The 24,508-nt window shown below is 40.7% G+C and overlaps 1 long non-coding RNA gene across 2 annotated transcripts in view; it reads right to left on the bottom strand.

Moving 5' to 3' along the window:
* The window catches only part of LOC102369892, a 140,855-nt gene that overhangs the window by 3,903 nt on the left and 112,444 nt on the right, over nt 1-24,508 (bottom strand). The window contains exon 3 of one of the 2 annotated variants that reach the window (XR_323300.1): nt 22,539-22,836. The exons of the other annotated variant lie outside the window; for it this stretch is intronic. This is a non-coding gene — a long non-coding RNA (uncharacterized LOC102369892). Of the gene's footprint in view, nt 1-22,538; nt 22,837-24,508 lie in introns of those variants that run through there. 2 annotated transcript variants of the gene reach the window in all.

The following is a 24,508-nucleotide window of genomic DNA, read 5'->3' as shown; positions in this document are numbered from 1 at the left end:
AGGAAACTTAAGAATACTTGTTGCTTTTTCTGAAATTCTTATTACCGAATGCCTCAATAGCTACTGAATCATCTATGTACAGGCTATATATCTTGTACCTCTCATCCAGACCTATACCAACAACAGAAACAATAGAAGGTCACTAACCAGAAAACCTTTCCATTCATGTGGCAGCACCTTAAGACGAGATGGTGTAATCTAAGGAAAACTAATTTTCCCCATGTGTCTGTAAAGGATGGGGTTGGATTAATGAAAAATCCTCAGAAGAAAAAAAAGGAAGATAAAAGTTATTAGTTGTAGTTAAAAAAAATGGACCTGCTTGCTGAAGAGGGAGTCTCTTTCAACTGCTAGGCATGAACAAGTTAAAAAAATGCTTTATTCCAGAGTTGGGGGGGCGGGGGGACACAACTGTTGTGAAGAAGAGAAGACTGAGTAGAGGCATGAGTTACAGGAGAGGGGTCCCAGAACCCCTGAAGGAACTGAGCAAACTAGACACAGTACTCAAGAGTGGCAAGGACTCTGAGGAAGGGAATGTCATACAGTTATTATTTTGCCTTATCTTTTGATATGCCTATCAGTAAAGAGAGATTGGTTTAGAAAATCCTCTGGAAAGTTTTTTCATTATTTCTCTTGTTGGGAAGTTCCCAAGAGGCCAGAGACAAAAGTATGGCTGTTGCCTAACCAGACTCAGGTGACTTACAAGTAAATGGACCCAGCCTGGGATCCAAACTCAGCTGCCTGGAAAGAATCAGAAACAGAAAATTCAGTTGACTATGACCTATATAGAAAAATATGTAAAATCTAAGACCAACATTTTCAGCTGACTAGTGAAACTGGTTGAGTCATAATTTGGGACATTGTGACAGGGAACCCTAACCCTGTTACGAGGAAGAAGGTGCGCCCCTACAAGGTCAGGACCTTCTGGGCACAGAGGGCTGGGGAGGAAGGGGTTAACTGCTGGACTGGAATGGATAGTCAGCTGACCGGAAGAGGCAGGACTATAAAAATGCTGGATTGAATGACAGTAAGGGGCCAGCAGCCAAGGGGGAAGGAGTGCATCTCAGAGCTCCAGGGAGAAGCTTGGTGGGAAGTCCAAAGCCAGGAAGAGGGGAACTATAGATGCCCTGGAGAGACAACAGCTGCGCTGCAGCAAGGACTGGAGCTGGTGGTGTAGAGCTGAAACACAAACCCTGCAACTGTAAGCTGACATACCACTTTCCTTATTCCCATTTTTGGGTGGCAGATATTGCCCATGGATGGGACTGTTTATTTGTTTTCTTTTGGTGATGGAATTAGACTGGTGGTTTGGGTAAGGCTATTAGGGGTTGGAGGAGGCCTCATTTTTGGGGACCCACTCCAGAGTGGGATACCCAACACCAGTGAGGGTGCAGCTTTTTGGGGGCATGGACCCTGGCACCAGGAAGGGTGCAGCTTTTGGGGGCACAGCCCGGTGCCAGTGAGGCATAGAGAGAGACAGGGCTGCGGAGAGCCTGAGTGCCAGTAAGGGCACTGTTTTGGGACTATCTTAAAAAGGCCAGGGAGGCCTGGAGCACCTGGGGGGGTGCAAGTGTATATTTTTCTGTTGTTTGGACAGGTGGGGTCACACACGGGTTTTGAACTTGTGACCTATTTGGCTGTGGGGCTAGTGTGCGTGCCTCTGGGCCAGGGGGTGCTGTGCCTTGGAAGGGAGCAGAAAAGGGGCCAAGAGCCTCCAGGCACTGGAAGGAAGAGCTAGAGCCTCAGAGTCTGTTTGGTGGGTTTGGATGGAGAGGCCTAGCTAGAGGAAAAAGGGGGTCAGACCATCATAGGAGAGACCCCAACATACCCAATATAATCAGCAGTCTCCCGCTCGCATACTAATTCCATCAAGACGTGGCAGGAAAGATTAGAGCAGGACAGCAGAGGTCCAAGAAGACTCCAAGGGCACCCCCATGTAAGGTACGAATGACCCGGAAGATGGTGCTGGGGAGGGCGACCTGTTACAGTCATCTTAAGGGACCTGGATTTTAGTAAGGGTGGAATACCCAACCTCTGAAAATAACATCCCTTTAAGTTACTTCCCACTGAGCATCCAAAAACTTTGCCACCCAGTAATGCTAACCACTTTTGGATATCTTTGCCAGAATTTATAATGCATGAAAGTTGGATAATTTTCAGGGGGGTTTCTGTGAAAACATGTTAAACTTTCCTTATAAATGGCCAAAATTTACTTCCATACTGTGAAACTCAGTTCCTCTTGTTTTTTTCCCCTGCTATGAACAATACACAAGATGAGAGAGCATAAAAAGAGTGAGAAATGCATTGTCTCCTCTACAAATGCAGAAAAAGATAGCACTTCTTAGGAGGGTCAACAATCTGCCCCAGGCATCTACTTCATTTGAAAGTGGAGATCTTCCCTTGTGGAATTCTATTAACCCCGTTGCCAAACTTCCAAAGATGAAATTATTTTGATATCTGTTTTTTCCTCCATTTATAGGCTGTAAAGTGTGCTTGGTTCGATGCCAATTAAATAAAGCAACTCTCTCGGTTCAGTCAAAGTAAAGGATCCACATACAATATGCATGACACTTCAATGAGTCTGGACACTAAATAAACGTATTTGATGTCCTAAAAAGTTTATTTTTAATGTAAAAGTATATATTAAATAGAAAACCTTAGATTACACATTAAGCTAGCTGCAGCAGAGGGCTAGCAGACAGAAAATAACTCTGTGGTATTCCTACTAGCATCTGAATGTCCTCCAATGAGCCAAATATCTTACTATAGTCCACTGATATGAGAGTAAGAGCTGAGGGTGTTCAGCATCTCTGAAGTTAATGCCACTATTATTTAGTTAAATACTATTCTATAGATTAGGGACTAGAGCCATACAAGGATTTAAATGAAAGGATATAAGCAACTTAAATTTAGGATTTAAGTGCCTAAGTTCAAGCAAGTGATGTACAAAATTCTTGCTGAGCCCATTAGATTCCTAAGAGGCTGAGGAAAACACTCTTAGACATCTAGTATCTGTATAGATTGGAAGCATCAGTAGGGCTTTTTGGCTCTCTTATCTAAAGCTTATTCAATCACCTATTAGATAAAAGCACCAAAAGGCCCTGCTTTAGTGACTGATCTAGACAGACATTGGGCAAGCCTGTCCAACTAACGTCATGCCTTTTCTCGGCAAGCACTGGGCTCAACACAGGAGCATGCCTAATTTAAACTAAAGCACTGTTTTGGTGTGGGCAGGGGGTGGCTTACATCCTTAACCAACCTAACTGCATATACCTGGAGTCACTGCCACCTTGGCTGAGCTAGCTGGCTTGGAAACTAAATCCTACTTATGGCCATTTGGGTTTCCGAACTGGGTTGACACCTGGAAGATATTTCTCATGGAGGAGGTATGCTTCCTCTGGAAGAAAGTGAATGAATGCTTATACACTTCTAGGCTAGGGACAGAAATTATACATAAACCAGGATAAGGGATCCGAAACTGGGCTAAAGCTATAACAGAACAGAAATTGAGTGCACATAGACCAGTTTCAAAATGAAGGAATCCAGTTTAAGACAGACTTGGATGGATGTAGAGGGGACTGCCTGAACCCCCTCTCTGCACCAGGTGAACTTCACTTAGAGATGATTCTTCAGCAATGGATGACCCTGCTCCACCTGAAGAGGACCCCCGCGATGAGACTCTATATGGACTGAGACACTTTCTTTGAACTACTTCCTCCACTATTGCGGACCATTGTAATGGGTTTGTGTGCATCTATCTTCTTTCTCTCTCAGAGTCGGGAAGCCCCTCCCCCACCCCCGGGCTTAGTTGGCTAACATTGTATTTTCTAGTTGCGTTCCCCTCCTCACCCCCATCCCTCTAATATTAGTCCCTTGCTTGGGCGCTTCGTATTTCCCTACCGGCATTGTGAATCCAAAGAGATGACAATCCTAAGCAAGTACTAATAAAAGTCAATCTGTTAGATTTAACTACCTTAGCTTAAACTAGTCTATTGAACTTCTATTCCAGATCCCTTCCCAATAAAAGTTAAGTCTCAGTCCCCTGGCATCCCAGACTCCTTGTGGTTCCCCCACTAACTTCCCCCCCTTGCAGGACAGGTGGGCTAGCCTCCGTTCCAGATTGTCTGCTCCAGCTGAGCTAGGAAGCTCTGTCCCTAGGGGTGTCACAGAATGGAGGCGGCAAAGCCTCTGTTGCCTAACCCAGCCAGAAGCAGAACAGGGGTGGGCATGGGAAGGAAATGGACCCTTTCTTGCCTAGGGACTGATGAATTTAAATCACACACACACACACACACACACACACACACACACCCATCCTGCCTCACAGCTGAGAGGTGGGGGGCTAGCAAGGGGGTGGAGCTGGGGTAATTGCAGCTGTGGGGAGCAAAGAGGCATGTGGGAGCATCCCCCACTTTCTGCCTTAGCCACTGTGGGAATATCCCTTCCTTGGCCAGCCAAAGAGTGAATATGAGTCATGTTCATTGATGGTCCAATCTACACAGCTTAAAGAAAACTGCTTAGATTGGATTAATTCCACCTTGGACTTTTTGACTATCTGTACTTAGCCCTAGTTTTTATCAGCAGAGTGGCAATCCTCCCACTAGAAATATAATGCCTGCCTATGGCCTGTGATTCTATGCAGTAATTGTGGACCATGACACCAACCTGTAATAACTCCTATCCAGGGTCCAAGAGAAGGCTATTAAGGTAAACATAGCCAAGCTATTGCTGAGGGGAGCACAGGTCTCCCACATTTATTGACTTCTAAAAGACTCCTACTGAACCCTGAGAAACTGAGACATTTAGGGAATCCCCAAAGGAAAAGATGTGAAATGACCCAAACACTTGGCTATAAGAATAATCAAGTATCCAGATTCTACATGTGCTTATTAGAAACCTAAAAAGAACACACAATGATGCAGTGTGGAAATGACCAGATATCCAAGAATACAAATTTGAAAAAGAGAAGGTAATAAATAAGACACCAGTCCTAAAGCACCAATACCCTGCAGAGCAAAGAGCCATAGTGGGATGCCTGGGAAGACAATGCAGGATGACCAGTGATGCAAAGGTAGCTGCCTCAATATTTGCCAGTAGACCCTTGACAAACACAGAACATGGAGATGTTCACAGAGACAAGGAGCCACTGGATGTGCTCTTCAGGATGAGATTGTATCATCGGTTCTCCCCTGGGCACAAGGTGGATGTAGAGTCTGATCACAAGCCATTACCAAGTGTTAGGAGGAAGCTGGCTGCTGCTGAGTGCAGCTAAGCATCTACAGTAATTATTATTATGATCCAAGCACAACAGTGTATGGATAAGTCACTACTGCTAGCAAAGACACTGAGCAGGACAATGTTTCCAGAGTACAACAGCCATTTCTGTGGAGCAGTAGACCAACTCCATCAACATGACATACTACCTTCACTAATACTAATACCAGCTCAGCATTGCTGTGATAGTTTTCTTAGGAAAAGGCTAGATTTAACAACACATGTATTAGTTTATTGCATGCAGTACTGGAAACAATATGTCCTAAGTAGCATTATTAGTCACAATAAATCAGACTTTTTCATTGTGGCACTGGTCTAAATCACAAATATTTCAGGGAGAAAGAAATAAGCATTGAAGTCTTTAAATGTGATGTCTGCTATTCAGCAGTCTGCTCAGCTCCAGAACAAGTGATAGAAAAGTATATTTATTTCCACACGCATCAGCTAATGCAAAAAAGCCTACCAAAAAGAAGAATATAAAATGTATTTGGAACATTCCCTAATGGAGCTTTCTTATTTTGTAAAGTTATTTGAAAGACAATGATCTGCTTTTCAATTATATGCATATCAAGGACTTATTTGAAAAAGTGCAGTAATTTCACTCTGACCCCCATGGTGACATCTCAAAAGGAAAAACACATCTGGATAATCTTAAAGAGATGAGAAAATTAATTTGGCTTTACTTTATGAAGTCTCAGACTTCTGGGATAAGTGAGATGCTTATATGTTCTCTTTTATTTCTGATTAAAATTGCTTACATTATTGACTTCAATGGGGATTTTGCATGAGAAAAACATTCAGGTTATGAATGTAAGCAAGTGTTATATGTTATTTCTGAAATAGCACTAAACATTGGTCCTTATCTGCACTTGAAGTTGACAAGTGTTCATCATTTGTTTAATTTTATATATTGCCAACAGCTGTTGTTACCAACAGATGATTTTCATAGCATAGACAGGCTTGTGAACCTAACCTCTTGATTCCCAACTGGAAATATTCACCTTAGTGGAGAGGACCAGCAAACACCTTGTACACCACTGAGGCCTCAGAATTTTTCATGGACCTCTACTTGCTGGTGCATTGTACAGAGGAAAAATAAGGAAGGAAGAACTTCTCTCAGGTGTAAAAAACAGTTTGACCTACTAGGAAATAATAACATACGCTCCTATACCTTCTTTCTGAAGCTGGCTAATCATTTTGCTAACTGCAGATATTAAAAATGCACTTTTAAATTTGCTGTGTAAAAAATATGTAGTACCAAAAAAAAAAGAAAAAAGAATCTAAATATAGGGTTCATTTTAAGCAGCCTGTTAACATGAACTAAGCTTTTCTTTCTAGTTGGAAATGTCAAAAGCAGTAGGATATATTGAACTACAGATTAAGATCTGATTCAACGTGGCACAGTCAGATCACTTACAATGCGACTGCACAACACATTTGTACTAAGCTAAAAGAAAAGATGCTATAAGATACAACCTTCCTCTGGGTCTCCTAGAGCTCAATCCTGACAAATGCTAAGCACTTACAACTACCACTGAAGTTATTTAGAGCTGAGGATGTTTATGATCTTACATGAGGTGCTCAGCCCTTTGCAAGACTGGGCTGCGTATATGTAGCTTGTGAAGTCTGACAAGTACCTTGTCTCCAATTCTCTTATAACAGTATCAAGTTCACTATTGGCACCTAATAAACACTAAATATTCCTATCCATTTTATAGTATTTGTCTGAATTTGGAAGAATAATAAAGCAAGCGGGCAAAGAAAATGAAACAAATCCAATAGAGCAAGAGAGAGAGAGAGACTGTTTCCACAGTCACTGGTTTATTATTAAAGACTGGATACAATAAGAAACTACAGTAAGCAAAAATGTAATTAGTGCAAAGCCTGATTGTTGATAGCTATTTGACCAACACCAGCTCCGTTGATTAAGGAGAGGGGGGAATATATTACAGGGAAAGAAGATTAAAGAGAAAAATCATTTAAGCTAGCACTAAATAAAAATGACCAAGGAACAATGGAAAAGACATGTTCTAGCCCTTTTGCCTACTGTGCTTGAATGGCTGCCAAGTCTGACAGCTGAGCTTCCCATAACTCCCTAGCGGTCTGACTTCAGAGGTTGTAGCTGCTTGTTGCTATGTGAACCAAAAGCAGCGCAATGAGCATTCCAAATGCCATTTTGTACTCTCCTGTGGCCTAACTGCCTCTTCTGGGATCTCACTTGGTACCTCTGCTTTAATGTAGGTAATGTCCAGATCACAACAACAGGATATTGATACCTGATAAGATTTGCTTGGAATAGGAGTATGGCAGCCCTATTAGCAGCCAGAACACTTAGGCAGCCACTATCTGAAAAAAGAAACCTGTGTTTTGACCAGCCTTTTCAAAACAACATGTGAGCAGCTCCTTCTAATGCTTTTCAAAAGCTTATTTAGAATGAAAACTGGCATGCACAATGCTCTAAGGGACATCAAGAATCTACTTTTTAAAGTCATAATAACACAGAGACTTCTCAAAGCAAACCAGGCTGGTATTTGCTCATGGTAATGAGCCACTGCTAGCATGCAAATTAAAATTTAATTTATTTTAAACCTCTTCTGTTTCATCTTGATTATCCAAGTAAGCGTGAGCAAAAAAAAAAAAAAAAGACGACAGAAAGAAAATTTAGGAAAGGTACATTGTATTTACGTATTGACGTGGGTTGTTTCTTCTGTAATCCATAGAGAGGTCTGGTTTCTGTGTAATACTAGCCTATTCCCATGTAATGTGAGCCCATTTAAAAGTAAAATTAAATACAGCTAGTGTGTGAGAATCAAGTGAAATAAAATTCATTATAAACCATTCTCTTGGAGGCAAACAGTAAGAAACTCAAAGAAAGCTCCAGTTTATACACTATACAGAGAGTTAAAAAACTTAAACTACTTTGGCTTGCTGCTCTAGAGGAATTTGTCAAAGATAACTACAAGCTGTGAACTATCTATAAGCTTGAGCATTTCTATAAAGAAGAGTAGGGCATGACTACAGAGCAAAATGAAGGATTTCTAATAACCCAGTCCATCATAATAAATGGAGCAGTAATTAATACTAAGGAAAAATAGGATAGAAGTTGAGTGCTGCTGGTTAGAAAATGCAATAGAAAAATGTAGGTTAATAAAGAATTGAAGGAGTCTGTTCCAGCAAGTTTAAATTAAACAATATTCACAGTTATTTGTTCAGGTATTGAAGAATATACAGCATTTGCTATCTCCATAAAAAGTCAACATTTGTCAAAGGTTACTATTTAGGGATATCTAGTGCATTCAAATTATTTATCATATTAGAATAAGATATACATGTAGCAATGCAGGTAACAAAATGTTAGTAAATGGCAACCCCAGACCTAGCTCTATTTTTTCTGTTTGGTTTTTTAAAGATAATCTAAAGGCAAAACTGTGACTGTGTCTTCACTGGTATTTAAATGGGCAGGGCATGTGAAATTCCGCTACTTAAGGAGTGGTCAGAACCCTGTCGGTGAACTCAGTCTTTGACTCCAAACTTGAGTCAGGAGATTCAAGGGACATAGCCATCTCTTACTGATTAGAAGAACTGTCTGCGTTAGGAGATTTCATTACAGTTTCCAAGAGAATTTTTACCTGATTGTCCTCAAATTTCATTCTGAAGGCACCAGTTGGAGTATAGCCCTTCCAGACTATCTTCCTCCTTGCATTACTCCAGTCCTCCAAGCTATTTACCCAAACAGTTCTTATGGATATCCACACTAGTGAACTGCTAGTGAAAAAAAATGTGAGTGCTCATTTATAATCAAATACTGCATCCTGGATTGCTGAGGGGATGTTCCTGACTGTCACTTCAGAAGTTATCCTATTGGCTAGACCTATGACCATGCACAACAAAGGGATCAGATCAATAAGTACTAGTCCAACTAGACCAACCAGTCTCTTCTTATCATGCACTGTTTCATCCTGACTTCTCACAGCCCCTTCCTTGTGCACACTGTCTGTTTTGAAAAATACAATAACCTTGTGCATCTGTTGTGAATCCCCATTCATTTCACACTTGTCAATTGTGTCAATGAAGATTCCAGATATATTCTGCTTCAATCTCACCAAAAAGATGGGAGACAGCAATTGTGAAAGAAAAGCATGGGTAATAATTGCCAGAGAGTAGGAACTGGGGATTTGAATGGTAATGTAATTAAGGGTGACCTTAAATACTTCAGTAGATAGGAAGAGTCACTGGGGCAGGACGAAAAAGGGAAAAACAATGTTTCTTAATTCAGTACTTGCTCCAAACAATTTCACAAGAAATTAGGAACTGCTATCCTAAATCAAACTCCCAGTATCCTATTTTATACAACAGGCGATATTTTAGTACAAGATGTAAGGAAGCGAACTGTAGCCAAACCTGTGTCCCATGAAAATAATATCTTATTCCCTACTAATTTAAGGTTGGTCTAGTGTTTCAGCAACACTAGGAATATCCATTTTAGCAGTAATATAACAACTCTGAATATGACTGTTATCTTTCTCAATTTGTAGGCATGTTGGACTGAACAACATCTTCAACAATGGCCATGCCTACATGAGATGATTTTCTGCCCATTAGGCTAAACAGCACAGTAAGGCATCAACATCTACACATGCAGGCACTTACTGCTCAGCAAACTAATCTACTGCACATTAAATTTACTACATATGCATATGCAGGTAGTAAATTTACTGTGCGGTAAACCCAAATAGCATTAATTGCATGTGTGGACATGCCCCATGAGTATTAGTCTAATTATTAGGCCTGTGCGAAGTGGCTAGTATTTACTTCGCGTTTGGATTCGGTCATTTCAGGGGACAGTGATTCGATTTGATGATTTGAATCACTGCCCCAAACTGATTCGACTGAACCTGCGAATCAAACAGACCCCATCCCCCACCCACTCTCCCAGCCCCGTCAATGGCTGCTCTGCCCAACTCCAGTGTTCCGGCACTTTCAAGGGAAAAAAAAGCCCCATACTCACCGGTTTCTGCCAGACAGGAGGGAGATCCCTGGTGTCCCGCGCAGGGGGGGGGGGGGGGGGGGGGGGACTCTGAAATGAGCTTCCAGAGGTCTTGACATCCACTGCAGTAGCCAGTGAGGTGCAGGCTTTTTTTTGGGTGGGGGGGTGGTAAGTGCTGGGATGCTGGGGCTGAGTAGGGCAGCCATTGATGGGGCTGGGAGAGTGGTTGGGGGCACTCAGGGGACCTGGGGGAGCAAGCAGGGGATAGGCTTGGTGGGGCTCCCCTCATAGTCCCCTTCCCCCTCCTCAAGTTCCCTCCCCCCCCACCCCCTATTTACTGGCACAGAGCACAGGTCCAGATCCCTACAGCAGTGATCAGGGACTGCCTGAATCTCCAAATATTCTCCAAATCTTTTTCCAAACAAATTTGGAGGCTTCAAATTGATTCGGACCTTTTTATTGGTCTCCCATTCAGATTCAGAGATTCGGCTGCTGAATTGGCCATAATCTCCTCCAAATCAAATCAGCAACTGAAGCTTTGCACAACCCTATTAATTATCACCTTCTGTAAAATTCTGTAAAATTCTTATTATAATATAAAGGGTCCTACACTAATAAAAGTGTGCCCATCTGGCTTTGAATGCCCACTCACGTGCTGCATTAGTCCACTCTGTAAGGGGTACACGTTTGACAGTTTCATGAAACCCCTGAGGTGGATGTCGGTTTCCTCAAGGACCACCCCAAAACTCTCCTGCCATAACTTTGAATATTACACCAGTGGAGTAAGTAGCCGCCGGAAGATCCTCAGGAGTGATCATGTCGCCAGCCAGATGTTGATGGGGCTCCACCTCCCCTACACCCCAAACCTCACGCCAACCTCCGGACCCCAGATCTTAAGGCAGCCATTGCTTCAGCATGGGTGTTCCTGAGCTTCGCCACCTCTTCAAGGCTCTAGGCTATTGTCCCCTCACTTCCCATGAGTGGGACGATGAATTAGCTTGGCCTCTGTGTCCAGAGTTCCTTGCTACTGTCAGGTTCTGTTCCTGAGGTCTATTCGGGTGCCCTTGCACCAATGAAAGAAAAAAAAAGGGAAAAAGAAAAGAAGGCCCGCAACTCCAGGATCATAGGCATTGATCCGCTCAGCTCTCCTGCCTGTACCCGACAAGGTTCTTCTGGATGTCACTCCCCCGACATCTCCCTTCCTTCTTTATCCCCAGCCTGTCTTCACGGCTCAATACGTGGGAGCGACCAGGCAGATGAGCTTGTGTATCCCCTCCCTGGGTCTCTGTTTTTGTCTCTCCACCAACCAGAGCTTCCAACGCCGCATTCCCTCAATGGTGTTCAGAGCTTGTTCTCCCAAGCTCTCTCCCCTGTCTGGGGTTCAATTTTATTTCTGCCAATGCAGGGAGCTCCCGCAGCCTCCACTGCCACTCCCTGCCTGGGTTGCTTTTGATCGCACTGGCGCAGAATGCTATCAATATGAGGAGCCTCTGCTATCTCTCTTGCTCCCCTGGATTCTTCGTCGGCGCCTGCCTTTATTCCCGCTGGCTGGTGATTCCCTCTAATGTCATCTGCTGGCCTCAATTGAATAAAGGCACAGCTTGTGAACCACGCGGGCTCTCTCCTCTGGCCCTCTGGTGTTATCTCCCCTACAGGTAAGTAACCATTTTTATTTTTCCTTTTGTATCTGTCCTTGCTGGGTCTGGCAGGCGCGGTTCCTGGATCATTTTGCTTGTTGTCCCTGGGACAAACAGTTCTGTTTTGTAGCAGCTATCCCATCTTTTCAATACCAGATCACACTCACCTATTGCTGAGAATCAATATTTGGTGAAAATTACTAGGTTCACAGACCAATAAAACAAGAATATGTGTGGTTTTCCATATTGAATTTAACCCTTACTGGTGACTCTCAGTCAACATTTTAATTGGACCATTGTCATTTATTCAATATCTACATATGCTTATTAAGGACCTAATTCAATAAAAATCTTTTCCTTGACTTTGGTGGTAGTTGGGTCAAGCACTAATTAAGGATACTTTTGTAAATCCTTCTGCTCATTAAGTGTTGTGGTTAATTAAATCCAGTTGCTGGCATTCTTATGATATTCCAAAACAACTATGTCCCGTGTATGTAATCTGAGGCACTAAAAAACCCTTACTTGGAAAAAATACCCTGTAAAATCTTGCCATGGGATGTAAACAACCTTAGCTTTACTCTGTAATGACACAATGAAAAAATTAAAGGAATATATTTAAAAATAATTTTAATCTAATCAGGGATCATAAATAATATCATGTATCAAACATGGTTATATACTTATTGCATGGCATCAAAGTAGACATTATTTGGGTTCCCTAATCACATTTCTAAACCCTATGATTTTTTTATTATTATTATTTGTCTTAAGTTTAACATCAACACTGAATGTCCTTAGTTTAGACTGAATAGTCTGGGAATAATTACTGCAATCCCATAATGTTTTTCACTTTTAGGTTCCTGAATAATTAATAAAATACTAATTGTAATTATTGTACAGCTAATTCCACAGCTATTTGTGTAGTTTCTGATTTTGTGTAATTTTCAACTATAACATTGATTTAGAAGTATACTCTTACCTCATCATTTTCCAGGAATTATATTTTATCATACGAGTATATTTCCTTTTGTGATTTGTTTTTCTTTTTTTTCCCTCCAAACATCTCATAAAAATCACTTTTCAGGTCAAAATCCTTTGTCTCCATATACTAATCTCTGGAAAAGTGGATGGAAATTCATGCTATCAAGTTGGTATAACTTCCAGCTTAGGTAAAAAATGGCCCTTGGTGTAATGCTTTGTAATGCATCTGCTTTGATAGTCATTAACTGTACATCTGGTCAAAAACACTTTCCACATGTTCATTGTTGGAAAGGAAGTTTGCAAAACTATAACCCATGACTCACCGGAATATTAGTAAATGTTTCAGTTATTCATTGCCATTTAAAAATGTCCATGTGGGTTTGTCAGTACAGCTTTTGAAATGTAACAAATTAATATCCTTACTTTGTCTTAATTTGTGGACAGATGGTGTGAAGAGGGCTGAATGATGCACAGTGCTGTCCCTTAGCTTGTCAAGACTTATTTACAGCACAGGAGTCATCCTCTGATGGCTGATTATCTGCTTCATTTAGTAGGAGGGAAATTAACCTCTGGTTTCCATGCTGATGACTCAGCAGGTAGTGTACCACTAATGCAAAAAATAGTACCAGAAAGGCATTGGTCTTCAACCCTAACAAGGCCCATTAAAGAGGCAAATTGCTTTATTAGACCCAGGAGATAGAAGCAATCATTTCAGTCCACTAGCTGGAAATAATAAAGTTTGAAAAAAGAGAAGGAAATGAGTTTTCTTTCCATGCACGAGAAAAAAAATGCATTATTTCAGGTGATACTTTTTAACATAATTCTGCAAATTAAGTTTGTTGAAAATAGATCAGTGTACTCAAATTGAAAAATCAGGAGAGATAGAGGAAGTTATGTGTTGTTGCAGTTTCTGTGGGTTTTTTTGCTTCATGTACTGTACATAATGCACTTCTCTGAAATAGAGTCTATCCTTCTAACAGGAGTAATCTTAGTTAAACAGCTTGATGTTAAGCACACCTGATGTATGATTTTTTTATGCTGTATAATAATGCAAGAGCAGTAATAATCTGCCTGGAAGTACAGATGAAACCCTTAAAAATATAAACTCTTTTGAAAGGTTCTTCTAATGGTAATGTTTATGCAATCACCATGATAAATTGGGGTTCAGGTAGCAGACTAGATAAGTTCAATATTAACCACATTTAACTGAACTAGCTGGAAATACCTAAATCCAAAAGACTACCTCTCAATAGAGGAAGAAGATTGATATTTAGCATTCACTTAACATCATTCTTCTACAACAAAAGCAACCCATGTTCACTTCTGACATCCTGTATTAATTGCGTTCCATCAGATTCTCACACAATGACTTGGTCTGATGTGTAACACATCATTACAAAGAGCATGATGCATTTGAAGCATTAAAAATAAAACTGCTTTTTTCTGCTGAGAGTACAGAAACCCCTGCAAGGAAAAAAGTATTGATTATCCATGGGTAGTTTTTGAGAGCAGGTATCCTGCTTAATACCTGCTCATCTTTAGAAGACCAAGTGCTGGGGAAAAAAGAGCGATAAACACCAGATGGGAGAATTTAAACATAAATTCTGAAGATTCTAAAGCATCTTCAGGAGAGATTAAAAATGTTGCAGCATGTTGAGGATTTTTTATTATGGAAATAGCATAAGGGTTTTTGCACAAAACCTCAGAGTCATCATGCCAATAGCTAGTTAACCCCTCCTGGTCTTTGAAGTCCAAAGTATCTTTGTCAGTGTATATTTTTTCAAAGGAAATATTAATATTTCATTTGTTGTGTGTGTATCTGTATGCAAGATAATGTGTAGTTTCTTCTTACAATTTACACTGGCTTATTGGTTCTCCTGCACAAATGCCCCAAAGCAACATTCAGGGCAGCTAAATCACAGTTGAGCTCAAAGCTCCTCTAAAGCAAAGCTTTTGGCAATCATCTAAAACACACACGGCTCAGAAAAAAAGTGCAGTTCAGATTCTTCCCCCCTGCTTCTTGCTTGAATTTTTTCTCCGCTTTCTCCCAAGAGACTTCTTAGCCTGACTCAAAAAAATCTCTCCAGTCTTTCACTAATTGCTGTGACTGAAGCTCCAAGCCCTACAGGTGGTGTTTGGAATCACAATCTCAGGGGAGCAAGCAGGTTCAGGAGAACTAGTTTCCAGGAGAATCCAACCACAAGCAAATTTTAGGCATTAGCTAAGGTATATGAAAATGCACCTTGTTTTCAGACAAGGTTCCTTGGGTGAATTTGATATCTTTTATTAGACCAACCCAAATAGTTGGAGAATATTTATTAAGCAAGCTTTCAGGTTCAAAAACCCTTCATCAGGCTAAGCAGGAATGAAGACTTCACACCATAGCCATTATGCAACATGAAATGCTTGGTTTTGTCAGTGAACTGAACTGTGTTTAAACATAAATTATAGAATCTAGAAATGCAATAGCCTCAGTAAAATATATAAACTATTTCCCTGTTGATGTAGTCCAATGGAGCTCAACCCTTTAGAGCAGCAGGCTGGGTGTTTGTGAATCGGCTGAACCATGGGCCACCACTCTCCTCTAGTAGCAAAGGAAGAAGTTAGTGGCCAATGGTGGAGGAAGGGGAAGGAGAGAGAAAGGCAGCTTATCTCTGTTGTCCTGTGGGCAATGAAAAGCAGGGAGAGCTGTTTGCCATTGAGTCCCTGTGATGTGGGCTGGATCCAGTCACTTTGGAGGCTGAATCTGTCCTGTGGCCACTGGTGCCCTGTTCTTTCTTGTTCGTTTTATTTTATTCATATGCTTAAGTTATCACATTAGATGAGGAGAGTGCTGCAGCACCCTGAATAGATTTGAGATCTTGAACATAATGGCTGAGGAGTGCTGGGGTTTGGGGAGCTTTGAGTCTTGGGTAGAGGTGTTGCTGGAGGAGCTTCTTGACCAGCTGTCTTCCCACTAAAACCACATTCTCTTGTAACCTTTTTTCTGTAAACTACAGCCATATTCATCCTCACCCAGATTCTTCCTCCTTCCATATTCACACATTTTCTCTACCACTTTCCATTATTCTCTTCTCAGACAGGCTTCTGGTGATTTACCCACTAAACTCCTATTCAAGTACCTCCTGGCCCTCAGTTTCTCCCTGTGACCCAGTTCTGGTGACATTCTACCTGCTGTTTCATTACATGTTCCTATTTTTATGGTGTATAAAGCAGCATTCAAAAGCACTCAGGATTTTGAGAGACTGGCACAAAGAGGCTCAACAGCTTATTTTAAGTTATATGTAGCATTAAGCTTCATTATGAAATTTTCATACATCTTTGCTACTCTCAGATGGACAGCAGTCTCTATAAGACTTCTAGCCACCACACTCCCAGTTAATAGCAGGAAAGAAATTAAGTCTCAATAATGATTACACATCTCAGATTCTTTTAGGAGGCTCAAGGGGAAAATCTGTCATTCCACTTCAACATTTACTTTAGTAATATTGACAACGTGTCCTATGCCACTTGCAAGAAGCACTGGATATATGGCTATCTCCACCAAATATGTGAAAAAGATTCTAATCATTACATCTTCTTTCAAGAGCCATCTCCTACTCACATTCAAGTTATTAATTGAAATGGGAGCTAAACTTTGAACACAGAAATGAGAGTTCATTCATAAAAGTTTAGTTTCCTACTGGTAAATCACATTTGTAAAGCATGGAATATATAAATATGCAAAATGATAAAACATTAATCGATTAATTTCAGAAGAATTGAACCAAGAATGATTTGGGTCATGTATATTCTTACCTGATTAGTGGATATTTGTTACTTTTTACAACCCCACCCCCCCATATAAATCCTCGTACAGTTCCAAAAAACTTTTATAAAGTCATTGTTACATAAAAACAATGTTGTTAAATTTTTTGGAAGAATTTTATTTCCTAGATTTTCTTGCAATGGAGATTCTTGTATTAAATGACAACTTTTGACATTCAGGGGGTCCTAATTATCTCCAAGCCTCTTGGAAAAAAGTAATCATTTTTAAGTGGGGGGGGAAAGGTTAATAGAAATTATTATTTCCCAATTATTATATTGAGTATATATTCTAGTTCCAAGATATCTAAGGTGACTATAGAAAGAGAGGCTTTTCCTATTCCTAGGACCACCTACATTAATTGCGTTATAATGAGCTTTGTTGAATAACTATACTCAAAAAGGCATAATACTGTCCCTTCAAGAAATACAGCACATGTTGAAAGACTGTTTGTTTCCATTTATTTTTCATCTTTGAAAGGTCTTTTCTTCACTGGTTATAATCTAAATATACCAAAAATATACATTAGTAAACCCAGACTCCTTCAAGGTTCATGATTCTGCAACGGTGCAGCTTGTCATACAACCTTGCTGTACAATTCTGCACCAAAATCTAAGTTTTGATTTTTTTTAAATATGTTTCTGTCATTTATAATTAACAGGAAAAACCTTCAAAGTGCAACTGAAATAAAAGCTGCTGCAATGACATCTGCTTGACTTTGCAGACAAGGTAAAGCACTAGCTCCAATAGGTGTAAATTGCCTAATTTATCTTAATGAACTCTTACCTTTGAAATCTAATGATAACAATTTAACTATCTCAACACCCATCATTTTAAACACAATGTCCACCTGGTAGGCTTATCCTGTAATCCTGAAGCACTTGTTACTGAAAAGCAGGAATTCCTCAATCAATTAAAATGTATAATTGATAAGTGGCAATAATAAGGGTTGTTAATCCTCGGAGCCCAAGTTCACAGCAAAATGTGGACTTGGGGGCTCCACTAGGTATTGGTCTACTGCCTGACCCCACCTAGGTGTCTGCTAATTAATTAGTAAATAGACAAAGGCTACAAACACACTAAGCTGTGATGGCCCTTGACCTCTCATGCCCTCCAGCTAAACACCTACCCACACAGAGTTACTATGACCTTTGGCCCCCCAGGCCCTCCAGTCACACAACCATACACTGCAACTTACTCACTCACACAAGAGACACAAGCAGGGACAGAGACCCAGATCTCTCCAGATCTGTCCCTTTTATACCTGGACAGGCACCAATCAAAGCCACAGATGCACATGACACTTGCCTGTGCACTCAGCCTTCTCTGCTGCACACAGCCCTTTACCTGTCTCTTTAGGAGCATTTTTTACATGTGCTGTGGGACATGGCACCAGGTACTTTAATTAGCAAGCTGTGCTAATTAAAAGTGTCCATGCATCACATGTATCAATGTCCCCACATGTCCCCCATCCTGAAAAAATGGTGGTGGGGCACTTTGAACTAAAGCTCATCAAATATGTTTTATTTCAAAGCACCTTACCACCTTTTTTTCAGTGCAGAGATGTGCTGGAACACTGATACACATGATGTGGGACACTGCCAGAATGCATCAATTTACGTGCTCCAGCAAGCTCAATTAATCAAGTCTGTGTCAACACACTGGATTTCCAGTGTGTTGGAGTAGGCTCTGCACATGTGTATAGCAGCCTAAAGGTATCAATCTGGAGTGTCTTAAAACACCTCAGAGACTTCCTGTCAAAACTATTGCTTCAACTGAGCATGCCTACAGAACAGAACTGGGTCCCTGGTTCAAACATTCAAACACAAGCATTGTATCTATTACATTATTTTCATATCTAGTTCATTAAATCCTTCTATTTTAAAATGAATCTAAAGCCTCTGTAGGATTCAGGGGCCTTTCCACCAAATTTGGTATGTAATATAATTAGCTAGTTTTCAGCAGGAAGAAAATTTCATAGATTTCATAGATATTAGGGCTGGAAGGGACCTCAGAAGATCATTGAGTTCAACCCCCTGCCCCAGAGGCAGGAAGTCAGCTGCGGTCACAGGATCCCAGCAAGATAAGCATCCAATTTACTCTTAAAGGAACCCAGAATAGGTGCTTGCACCACCTCTGGAGGGAGTCTGTTCCTTGGGGGCTTGTACAGTAAAGAAGTTCTTCCTTATGTCCAGCCTGAAACAGTCTTGGAGAAATTTGTGACCGTTTGACCTTGTCATCCTATGGGGCGCTCTGGGATGGCAGACCAACTTAAAAAATAAAAGATGTGGCACTGACCTTCCTAAAAATCAAACTAGCAAAGCAAACTAGCAATGTTTGCTGATGATACCAAGCTATGGGGGAACATGGCCACGCTCAAAGCCAGGTTGCTAATACAGCTCGAAAGGTGGGCAGACCTCAACCTGATTTCGTTTCACATGGAGAAATGTAAAGTGCTCCATCTGGGGAGAAATAATCCACAACACACTTACAGGCTCGGCAGTGCTATGCTACACTTGCTAGCACCACATCTGAACAAGACCTAGGTGTTGTGATAGACAACAAAATGAACATGAGCCGCCAATGCGATGCTGTAGCTGGCAGAGCCAATCAAACACTGACATGCATCTACCGAGGCTTCTCAAGCAAGGCTAAGGATGTCATCTTCCCTCTCTACTCTGCCTTGGTGAGACTGCAGCTGGAGTAGTGTCCAGTTCTGGGTGCTGCACTTCAGGAAGGATGTGAACAAGCTCGAGAGAGTCCAAAGAAGGACCATGTGCATGATTAGAGGCCTAGAGACTAGGTCATACAAGGAGAGGCTGAAAAATTTGGGACTGTTCAGCCTGGAGAAGACTCACAGGGGACTTGGTGGCAGCCTATAAGTATATCGGGGCGTACATCAAGGCCTAGGGGAGCTTCTGTTCACCAAGACCACCCCTCCCCGCCCTGCCAAGGGGAAGACAAGAAATAATGGGCATAAGCTAATTGAGGATCGCTTCAGGCTAGACATAAGGAAAAACTTCTTTACAAGTTGAGTACCGAGGGTTTGGAACAGGCTCCCCTCAAAGGTGGTATAGTCATCCGCCCTGGTGATCTTCAAAAAGCATCTTGGTACCCATTTTGCTGGGGTCATCTGATCCTAGTGGTCTTCCCTGCCCAAGTGCAGGGGGCCTGGACCCAATGATCTATAAGGTCCCTTCCAGCCCCTAACAACTATGAAACTATGAAAATATGGAAGGAACCATTCTCCAGGACTTCGAAATAGAATGGAAAGAGCTAGAATTGTTAGTGAGATTCTTAGTAGCCTCAAGGAGAACTCATGGAGATTTGTTTTATAGTAACTTAACTTGTATATATATTAGTCCTCACATTCATTTATGTAAATAAAAACAAAGATAAACCACACCTGTTATCTACTAGACACCAGTAAGAGTCTGTTGTCTCTTAGCTTGAAAACAGTGTTTGATTGTTCATGAATATGATTTTAAAAACCACATCTATCACCACATAGAAATAGAAATAGAGTGGTGACAACTTTCATTTTATCATTAGATATTTGCTGGCACAAGCTACTTTATCTCAGTAAATAAGATGATACAACTAGGTTGCTCAAAATAGGTCTTAAAGTACTTTGTCCCAGTGTAAAATGTGGCCCTTTTATATTCTTCCATAAATATTAGCACTGTTAATTACCATATTGCTTTTGATGGTTGTCTCTTCTTTCGCACATCACCTAAGCAACATGCCCAAATAATTGTGATATATTCTCTGCAAATTTAGTTCATGAAAAACATTATTTTTACATACAGAAGGAAGGCAACCTCATTCAGTTTACTCAGCCTTTATCATTTGCATAGCTTGCTGTGTTCATTAAGGCTTAAGTGTGTGCAGGAATACACCAGATCAGTTCCAGTGGTCATCAGAGATTTTTCTTACACCTTTACCATCTGTAAAATGTCAAAAATATCTTTAGTTAGTTACATACATCTGGATCAGATTTCTCATCCCCTTATTCACTATAGTTCAAAATAAGTGATGTACAAAGGGAATATGCAGAGATACTATGCAGAGCTCGCTGGGGACAAGGAGGGGTAGGATCATAGAAAAGTTGGACTGCAAGGGCTCCTACAAGATCATTTAGTCCTGCTTCCCATTCAAGGCAGTATCCTCCCTGACTAAACTATCCTGGACAGGCTTCTGTCCAACCTGCTCTTGAAAATGTCCAGGGCTGGAAATTCCATAGCTTCTCTAGGTAGCCTGTTCCAAAGCTTGACCATCTTCATAGTTAGAAATTTCCTCCTAACCTCCAACCTAAATTTCCTCTGTTGCACCTTAAAACCATTCCACCTAGTCCTGTCCCCTATGGGCACAGAAAAAATCTAATCTCCAGCTTCTTTATAATTGCCCTTCAGATATTTGAAAACAGTTTTCATGATCCCCCCATCCTTCTTTTCTCCCAATTAAATAGCCCTAGCTCTTTTAGCCTTCCCTCATAAGGCATGTTTTCCAGGCCTCTAATAATTTTTGTTGCCCTGTACTGGATTCTTTCCAATCTGTCCACATCTTTCTTGAAGTATGGGACCCCAAACTGGACACAGTCCTCCAAATGAGGCCTCACCAGTGCTGAACAGAGTAGAAGAATCATTTCCCTTGATTTGCAAATAAGACTCCGGTTGATACAAACCGGCAAACTGCTGGCATTTTTTTCCCAATAAGTGCACATTATTAGTCATATTCATGTTATGGTCCACTGTACCCCCAGCCCCCCCCCCCCCCCCCCCCCCCGATCCTTTTCTGCAGAACTACAGGCTAGACACAACAGTCATTTCCCAGTATGTATTTGCACATGCAAGTATTCCATCTCAAATGCAGGACATTGCACTTGTCCTTTCTGAATCTCATTTGGTTGTTTGCAGACTACTTTTCCAGCCTGTCCAGATCATTTTGGATCCTGCCCTACCTTTCAAATGCATGGAATTCCTCCCAACTTGGTATCATCCTCAAATTTGTTAAAAATGCACTCAATCACAATATCCACATCATTAATGAATATGTTGAACAATAGTAGACCCAGGACAGACCCCCAGGGAAACCCACTTGATACCTCCTCCATCTAGACATTGAGTCATTGAGGATTACTCATTGAGCAAGATGATCTGACCAGCTATGCATCTATCTTAGAGTACCTTCATCTAGTTTGTATTTCCTTAGCTTATTAATGAAAATGTTGTGGGAGACAGTATCAAAAGCCTTGTGAATATCAAGCTATATCACATCCACTGCTCTCCCTCCATTCACAGAGCCTGTCACCTTATCATCAAAGGAATCAATGCTGGCTGTTCCTGATCACTTTGTGCTCCTTTAGGTGCTTCACAATTGATTCCTTGAGGATCTGCTCCATGATCTTTCAGGTATTGAGGTCAAGACTGACTGGTTTGTAACTCCCCAGATGCTGCTTCTTCCCTTCCTTAAAGATGGACAGTATCATTTGCCCATTCCCAATCATCTGGGATCTTACCCAGCCTCCATGACTTCTCAAGGAGGCTAGCCATCCACTCAGAAATTACCTCAGCCAATACCTTCTTCAATAACCTAGGATATTTAATCCAATTTGAACTCATGTAAATGGTAATAGCAATGTGCAGAGGTCATATCTACCCAAGTTGTATTATGAAAAAAAATCAAGTCAAATAGGTGTATTATAATAGGTTTGTTATAAAAAAGGAATTGTTTACATATCATGCATTCCAGCTAAATCCATTTATTTCAAATACTTTCTTTTTCATACATTACATGAAGAATTTGTTAAGTACAAAATGCTAGTTCAAGTAATTAAGTGAAAACTAAAAGTTTGGCTGCTTTTGTTTTATAGAAATCCTTCTTGTAGATAGAGATCTCAGCCTTTGAAGTAGGCTCCAGGGCCATGCTGGTTTGGACTTGTGCAAAGTAAAGCACTATGATACAGCCCATTCCTTCCTTATGTCAGTTCATTAAAAGAAAATCAGCAGTGGTAACACAGTTCTTTTGAGTCCACAGTGTATTGTTTGTACTGCTGACGTGTTAAATAAAGCTGAGTTGCTGGTGAGGTATTTCTGTTGGAAAAAGGGCAAGTCCTCCCTTGAAGCTCTTCTATCTCTAGCAGGGAGGGGTCAATCCTTTCAAATGAAAAAAAAGAATTCCCTTTTAAGATTTCTTCATAACACTGATGCACATGCAAAGGGAAAAACATAAACTTGGGTTTCAGAAGCTTGTATGAGAATGATACAAAATGCCACAGTACCTCTGTGGTAAACACTAATAATAATACTTTGCATGTTTAAGCTTTGAACTGCTTCATAGCCATGAGTTAATGAATCCTCAAACTGCTGCTAAGAGTGACGGAGATTTTTGACTTCTAAACAGACCAGACATTCAAAACTTCTCTAAATAGCTCAGATATCAGTTTGCCATGGTATTTTCATTGTTGTTATTCTGAAATTAAATGAGCCCTAACATGTTACTCTACCAGAAGTCAGTACATATGAAAATGAGGCCTATATAAGGCCCCAGTTATGTTAATGAATAATGTTGGAAATCACCTGTTCAATGGAGAATTTGTACAAAAAATCTACACAAGCAGAAGGTGATACAAATGCATATATGTTTTACTTGGACGTGCTCTATGTGACATTCTCAGTTTTGAAATTCATTTACCTAAAATCTAGTACCATACACATTTGCCATATATTTGGTAAAGTTGTTATACCATGCCACACCAACTGATACAGAAATATTACTATAAACTGTTATGTTGAATGATATAGAAAAATGAATTTTGGGAGTTGATAACTCTCTGTTATAGGAAAAATAAATTATTTTGGAAACCTGGCTCCCTGAGGAAAAACATTTATAACCTCCCAAGAGCTGGTTCAATAGTTTAGTCCTAACAGATCAAAAAACTAAATCACTCTAGGTTGCAATGCAGAGGATTTAAATGGAGGATTTAAAAAGTGTGTAGATACTGTCACAATTTCCTTTTCTTCCTTGTCATCCTTCTTCACTGTTTCCTTTCAGTAAACTCCAAATCCCAAAGTGTATATACATCAAGAAAGTAAGACAAGCCTGTCCCTGACAGCATAGCCATCAGATTTACTAACCAGGGGGCATTGAGTCTTGAACATACCATATTTTTTTCATATACCACTTGCCCCCAAGTAAGAGCCACACCTTGTTTTTGGAAGGCAGAATATAGAAAAAAAAAATCCAGTCCTGACCTAGAACTGACTTTTTCATAGAGAAGCAGATGGAAGAAGAAGCAAGCTTCTTTCTGGGACAGCAGAAACGGCAAAGTCCAATGTTAACCCTTTCCCGGCTCCTCTCAAATTGGCAATAGTTTTCGGCTGAGCAGAGAAATGAGCAGTCAACAGTTTTTGACTGTTCATCTGTCTGCTCAGCCAAAAACTGTTGCCAATTTGAAAGCGTCTGGGAAATGGTCACACTGGACTCTGCCCTCCCAACTTGTTGGAAGTCTTCTTGCAGCACAACATCGCTATGCTTCTATTCTAGCAAAAAAAGAAAAAAAATTCAGCTTCCTCACTAAAGACAAGCATCCAAATTTTGGGGACTGACTTTTGCGAGAAGGGTGCATGTGTTATGCGAGTAAAAACACTATTTAAATCAAGATAGTCTGGCCTAACTTGTTCTCTGTCATGTTCATCCTAAATTTGCTTCCTTCTTTATGACAGGTAAGAGATAAGTTCAGGGGATATCGTGAAAAGGATAATTTGGTTCCATTCTCTACAAGTAGAGCCACCCTTAAATATGTAAGTAAATAGGGAAGGTCCATTT

The sequence above is a fragment of the Alligator sinensis genome, unplaced genomic scaffold, assembly GCF_000455745.1.
Source record: "Alligator sinensis unplaced genomic scaffold, ASM45574v1 scaffold375_1, whole genome shotgun sequence".
NCBI lineage: Eukaryota > Metazoa > Chordata > Crocodylia > Alligatoridae > Alligator > Alligator sinensis.
This window is presented reverse-complemented; position numbering and strand designations above follow the sequence as displayed.